Source organism: Fukomys damarensis, unplaced genomic scaffold, assembly GCF_012274545.1.
Source record: "Fukomys damarensis isolate Sample0158 unplaced genomic scaffold, DMR_v1.0_HiC HiC_scaffold_24, whole genome shotgun sequence".
Lineage (NCBI taxonomy): Eukaryota > Metazoa > Chordata > Mammalia > Rodentia > Bathyergidae > Fukomys > Fukomys damarensis.
In genome coordinates, this window is record NW_022900936.1 from 69,091,874 (window position 1) to 69,099,005 (window position 7,132).

Sequence of the window (7,132 nt, forward strand, 5' to 3'; positions counted from 1 at the left end):
TTTTTTTTTTTTTTTTTTTTTTTTTTTTGTACCAGGGATCAAACTGAGGACCTTACACTTGCAAGGCAGGCGGTGGCACCACTGAGCTAAATCTCCGACCCTCTACTGTGAAATCTAAATTCCATGGAAATGCTGTCATTTGGGCTCCATATTATACACAAAGCACAAGAACCCTCCAAGGGCCAAGTTTCAGCCCCTCAGAAGAACATCAGTCCTTCTGAGTACCTGGCACAGACCAAACAACCCCAGGGCCACACTCATCTCCTGGCTCTGCCGTGTGTGGGCTGTGTGGTGCCTGCCTTGTGGGATGGAGGGAAGGAGAACGTACGCTCATGTGTGCAGGGGACTTAAATATTGCCCAATACACACACACACACACCCACACACACACATTCGTTGAGAACCATTCTACATAATTTTGGGCAAAATCACTTCATAATTAAAGTATGACATAGCTAAGGCCCAATGTCTCTTGCCCTTGAGCCCGCTGTGGCATGCAGAAACATAACTCCGTTTGCCTCCGGTCACAGCTGAGGCCTCAATGGTCCGGTGGTGCTGTGGTGCTCAAGGGCAAGATGCATCAGAGGCAGCCATCCTGGTTCTAAGAACAGAATAGTAATGAAGAGAAAGGTTTCACCCCGGGGAAGCACAATTCCTTATTAGCCTGCTATCTCATCCCACCTACCTACTATTGTAAGAAGGCTCTCCTTTACAGCCCTCATCAACATAAGATCCTCAGTTACCTGAGATCCAATCAGCATCTGATCCTCATCAGCCTAGGATTACTACCACCCCTAAGTCACCGAATGCTCTCTCCAATTATTGTGTGCACCCAATAGATAGTGGCCGGCTCGGAGAGTCTTCATCTGTGCCCGCTCTGAGGCACTGACTTCCTGGGCCCCATACACTTTGAAGTTACACAGGTGTCTATTGTCTTTCTTTCTTTAGCCCTTGCCGTCCCCCTTTCTACATGGTCTGAGGATCAGTCACCCTCTTGTAAGACCTAAAGTCTCACTTCCACTCTGAGGAGTGTGAACATCTGAAAGGGCCTTCAGGATGCTGAGTCCTATAGCCCAACGATGGCTCCAGATGCAAGACCCAGGGCCTTACTTCCGGGAGCCTTGAACAGCCCAAAGGGCCTCCAAGATGCTGGGACCTATAGCTCAGCGAGGCTCCAGGAGCTCAATGAGCAGAGAGAGTCACCCAGGAAGGAACACACCAGGCTTGTTGGTAAATAGACCTTTATTAGTCTGGCCAGACGGCACTCTCAGAACTGAGCAGCTCAGAGAGGCACAGCACAGGGGTTAGCACAGTTTTTTAAAGGCAAGGGAAGAGGATTGCAAGCACAGCAAGTGGGCCAGGGGTCAGGGGCTCGGTTCTCTGTCATCTGTCTAAAGGAGTCAGCTATACCGTGCACCTGGCCTTTCACCTCCAGACCTCAGGCTGTTCTGTTCTAACGAGGCCTTCAGTCGCTATCTTGTTTCCCCATACCAGGCTTCCATACACTCTGTTTTAACCTTATCTTGGAGCTGGGTAGAAAGAAATGTGTGCTGCTATGTGGTGGCTCACTTGGGGTTACATAGGGGTTAGGGTCCCACACTTTCATACACAGTGCTGCACAATCATTTGCTGGGGTTTTCCCAGTCCTTCCAGAGCATGTAGTACAACACAGAACTATGGAATCTAGAAATAGCTGCGATTCAAGGTTGAATCATAGCCTAACTGCCCTGTCCCATGCCTCTGCCATTACTCCCACAGAGCATTACTCCAGCCCTTGCCTGCCTGTCCCCCTCCCCGTCCTCATGGCCTCTTGTCCCTCGGTCGGCCCACCACAGCCTTACTCCTCTGCCACCTGCACTGACTATCTTACCCAGAAGAGACACTAGGGGAGCAGCTCCAACCAGGACTGTGCCAAAGTGGCTGGGCCAAAGAGGGCTGGAGGCGAGGCCTATGGAGCGATTGGCTGCGCAGGATGAGAGCACTAAGTGGGGTAAGCAGGGGTCCAGGAGGAGGGAGTCCCCAGGCAGAGCCACAGACCCCTTGACAGAGGCCTGCGGAGACAGGGAGAGACTGCAAAGGCTGCCAGAGCTCCTCCTGTCTCTCTGAATGAGCCCAGAATGCAGGGACCCAACCCGTCCTGACTTGGTCCATTTCCAAGGGTCATTTGCTGAAAGAATCTTAGAGAGATAAGAAACCATCTCCCTCAGGGCTCAAGAGCGGGCTTGCTTGCTGCTTGCTGTAGTGCAGCATGTTTCCCAGCTCAGAGGTCCGCTCCGCAAGGCTCCTACACAGCACACAGGCATTGGCCAGGGTACTGAGTGAGGGAACTGACAGGAGCAGCGGATGCTCAGCCTGCCTGCTGTGCCTCAATCCCATCTGCTGCAGTGGCTATGCACAGACCAGGCTGGCTTGTTAGCTTCACAGAGAGAGGGTGAAATCAAGCTCCCACAGCCAGAGAGGTGGGAAAGGAGGAGAGCCCAGCTGGGCTCGAGCACGGCCAGAAGAAGGTGCTGGGAGAAAGTGGAAGGGGTCAGAGGGGAGCAGGAAGCGAGAAGGGGCCGTCATGAAAGGCCACGCTTACAAGGCTGAGGATAAAGGAGCACTGGAGATTCTGCATTGGCGGATGTGGGCTTTGGGAAGAGCTCTCCGGCTTCTGGGAGAACATTCAAGGAGGAATGGTGAGGGGGAAGAGAGAGGTCGGGGAGGACTTGCCTGGGAATGAGGAGCCATCCAGGACCTGGAGAGGTAGAGACCTTTCCCATGGAAGTCACTGACATGTAGTGGACCAGTGTGGGGATGGGAAGGGGAACAGAGTGTTGGTCAGATCCCTGAAAGAAGCACAAGGAGGCATGGAGGGAGTTAAGACAGAGAGAGGGCGCTGGGGTGGGAGGGCCAGGGCGGAGGGCGCACACTGAGACTTTACAGGGAAAAGTGGCCCAACACTGAGGCCAGGAGGAATCAGAGAAAGGGAACTGGTGGGGGACTTCCTCTTTGGACAGGTGTCACTCTGTAGACACTTGGGCGGCCTGTGCTCCTGCACCTCAGCATGCACACCCATCTCCCAGCAGCTCACACAGACACGGGTGCTGACTCTGCAGGGTCAGGACAGGGCGTGCGGACCTTGAACCCCTGTGAGGAGCTGGTCTTCAGCCCCTTCAGCCTCACCCTAGTGCTGACCAGGGAGTACTGTTTGTGCCTTTTCTGGGCAGGAAAACAGAGGCTCTGTGAGCTCCCTCAGCTCGTCTGAAGGTGCCCATTGTGCAGTGCAGCCCACAGGACCTGCAACTGTGACAGTGGGTAGGGGGAGGTTGGCACAGCCCCCAACCAGGTGCGCCCTGAGCTCCAATCATCCAGGATTCCATTCAGAGCCTCCTGTGATCAGCTGATCTCTAGCCTGGAGCTTGCAAGCTGGCTTGCATCTTGATGGTTTACCTCACAGGAAACCAGATGCTATTGGCTAACTTTGCAGTAAAGATCCCCTCAGAAGGAAGGAAAGGGAAACGCTTGCCACTGGTGGAGTCTGCGTGGGACAGCGTGGCTGAGGCACATCCTGAGGTTCCCTTCCTGTCTGGCCCAGGTAGGCTCTGGGACTGCTAGGTGCCTGTGGGCGGGAGGGGCGGACCCAGCTGTTGGAGCAGTGCGGTTTCCGTCTGCTCCCACGCTATAGACCATTTTCCTGAGGCTGTTGCAGCCTAAATAGATCCAAGAAGCAAGGGAACGGGACATGCAGGGATGAGAGTCTGCCTCCTGACATGATGGAACATGGTCAGAAGCCTGAGTCGTTACATGTTAAGGACACAGAGAAAAGTTTGATTTGTCATTGACTGAAGAGAGCATGCTATGAAGTTGCATCTGGTGGATAATGAAGAATTTTTTTTTTAAGATGAGAAATAGTATTAATTTTCTGTGTAAGAGTCCTTAGCCTTTGGAGACCTACACCTAAAAGTTTATGGATGAAATTAAATAATCCACAGAGGCCGTGACTTGGGGAATACATGAAACATTGACAGTTGGTGGCTGTCAGTTAAAACTGGGTGATGGATACCATCAGATTCTCTCCACTTTTGAATATGTTTGAAAATTTAACAGTAAAAGTATTTTGATGACATCTGCATTTTTCTATAAATAGAATTTTACTTAATATAAATATAAAATATGTACAAAGATTTGATGCTGAAAAGCTAAAAGATCACTATGCCTGATTCTAGGATATTTTTTGTGCTATTTACGACCCCTCCCCCCATACTGGGAATTGAAATCAGGACCTTGTGCTTGCCAGGCAGGCGCAGTGCCACAGAGCTAAATCCCCCGCCTTGATTTTGTGTGTATGTGCTAGGGTCTCCCTATGTAGTCCAGGCTGGCCCTGAACTCGAGATGATGCTCCTGCCTCAGCCTCCGGAGTGCTGGTATTACAGGTGTGTGCCACCGTGCCCGGCTCTCTCTACAATCTTTATAAAGAGCAAGTATTGCATTCATAATCAAAATAGTTTTAATTAATAAGCTACTGGCATGAATTCATTGTTCAACTTCAATGTATGCTCTTATAACTATCACAAGGACACCTGGGCTCAGAGAGCTTGAGCCATTGGGAAGTACAGCCTTTGGGAAGAAACTCAGAGTAAAATAGGAGAAAGTGTGTCCCTGACTGTTTTGGAGGCCCGGCTGAGGACTGGCCGCTGTTTGCTTTTGCTCGGGGCTGTGGAGATCACAGCTTCATTCCTCCAGCCCCACTTTGTGAATTTACAGCTGAGTTCAGAAAAAGGAGAGGAATTTTGGGATTCTCTTCCCCCTCCCCTCAAAAGGACTTTCTTTCCTTCTCGAATACTTGAGGTACAAAACTTGAGGCAGAAACTAAGCCCACAGTGAAGGAGAAGACTGAACTATGGGAAGGCCCAGGGGACTTCTCTGCTCAGCATCTGTTGCTGGAGGGGCCTCTGGGCTGCTGAGCCTCGTATGGGGCAGGGCGGGGGCAGAGCCTGGGACTGAGGGCCCCTGGAAGAGAGGAATGGCTCCTGGAAGGCCAGAGTCCTCCTTATCTTTCACCTTGGCTCCACTGTTCTGTCACCAAGGCATGCGGGGCAGGAGGTAGTCTCCCCGGTCCCTGGGAAGGAGCACCTGGTCTCTGTCAGCCACAGGATGGTCTCTGGAAATTCGACCCCTAACCCTGCTTCTCAGCTGTCCAACTTCACAGAGGGGCTACAGGGGCTGCTTCCCTTGGGAGCCACATCTTGCCTTCACCCCTGGCAACCCTGATAAGCACTGCGCACCCTGGGAAGCCTGCTTCCTCCTGTTATGGTGGCCATTTTCAGTGAGTCCTGACAGCTGGAAATGGGTACTCCTTGACTGTCCTTCAGGGTCAGGAACAAAGGATATAAAGCCCCAAGCATACTCTTGGGACTCAAAAAACAGTATGTGTTATTATCATGGGGCTTAGAAACTGAGGCTTAGGAAGTTTGAGAGACTTCACAACACTAACTACTTTCAAAGGAGGCTATGAGAGATCCAAAGTGTTAGAGCTGACCCAGTTCGGAACCACCTTCTATTCCCTTCCCCGCCCACACTGCCCCGTTGGCCATGGAAGGACAGCCACATCGGGCACAGTCCTCCCCAACCAGAGGCTGCAGCCTCGGAGGACCTTCCTCCCCAGATCCAGGCCCTCTAGCTCCTCCTCCCAGCCCATCTGTGTTGCAGAGTCCTGAGCTCAAAGATGTTCAGAACCAGGACCTGTGAGGGATGAGCTACGCAGGGAGAACTTGCCTCTTGAGGCAGGTCATAGTCACATAAATCTGTGCACCCAGGATGGCAGAGTCCAGATGTAGGCTGACCTTCCTAAGGCCTTGTTCTGCTTCCCAAGCACCTCGGGGTTCCACTAGGCTGGACCCGCATGTCACTCATGCCATCTGGGAAAGCCAGCTTCTGACTGAATCTTGGTGCTGACTCCCTCTTGGGCGGGAGAGAGGATTGCAGATTGGGCCCGCTGCCCTGTGGGGGAAATTTTGGTGGTCTCTGGTCACACTGAGTATTTCATCTACCTATTCTTATTTGGCCAAAGTGCAACTGTTTTGGATTGTGAGTCTTGGCAGGGGGAAAAAAATCTGTGTTCCTTCTCCTACAGTATCCTTGCAGTCTGCCTCAATTTCTTACCTTAAGCCTATGTTTATTGTCAAATATAACACACTGAAAGGACAATATCAGGATAACAATCCAGCCCAATGAAAAGAACCTTGACAGCACCCTCCCCTCGCAGCCTAATAACAACCTCTTTTCCTGCAAGTAACTACTAGGGTGACTCTGTCCTTGCTTTTCTGTCTGATTCAATCTAAATATGCATCTTTAAACAACACAGTTAGCTTTGCTACCTTTGACCTCCACCTGCGTGAGTCATGCGTGGGTCTGCTTTTTGTCCAGTCTTCTTTGGCTCAACACTGAGCTTGTCAAATGCCTCTAAGTTGTAGGAGATGCACATACCAACATTGTCCATACTGTCCCTAAACTGAAAGTCTCCCACATGTGTGTCAACAGTAGAAATGATAACAAATCGGGGAATATTCAACAGTGAAACCCCGGGCCATCTGCTCAGAGACTGTTAAAACCAAGAAACTTCGCCCTAATACAGATGAGCACACACTGCATGTGAAATTTGCATTTGCAAGACAAACAATAGCTCACCCTAACATGAGGTGAGGATTAGAAGGACCATGCGCATTAGACAAGTGGCTTTATCCACAGGAGAAACAGCCTCTCTTGTCTTTGTGACAGGAGGTGGTTTAGCAGCCTGCAGCAAGGAAGCCTGCAGAGGTTATGCTCCTGTCTGCCCCACAAACAGGGAGAGAGGGCTTTGCTGCCTACATTTCAGGTCCTAGAGAGAGAGAGACCTTCCTAAATCACAGAGCAGACAGGAGGCCTGTCAAGTTTCCAAAGAATTTATTCCAAGAGAAGAGGAAGCAGTTTTGGGTTTTCTAAAGTAAATGCTCTAAGAAAAAAAGGGAGCCCACTGGGCGTGGCGGTGCACATCTGTAATCTCAGCACTCAGGAGGCTGAGGCAGAAGGATCACCATGAGTTTGAGACCAGCCTGGGCTACACAGTGAGTTCCAGAGCAGTCTGAACTACATAGTGAGACCCTGTCTCAAA

General features: G+C 51.1%; 1 protein-coding gene across 3 annotated transcripts in view; it reads left to right on the forward strand.

The window, feature by feature from the left end:
• Positions 1–2,620: 2,620 nt before the first annotated feature.
• Cx3cr1 (C-X3-C motif chemokine receptor 1) overlaps positions 2,621–7,132 on the forward strand; it is a 19,341-nt gene continuing 14,829 nt past the window's right edge. For 2 of the 3 annotated variants that reach the window (XM_010618395.2, XM_010618390.2), the window contains exon 1: positions 2,997–3,577. The gene's annotated coding sequence lies outside the window, so the exon portion shown is untranslated. Of the gene's footprint in view, positions 2,679–2,996; positions 3,578–7,132 lie in introns of those variants that run through there. The other variant, XM_010618369.2, reaches the window with a different exon arrangement.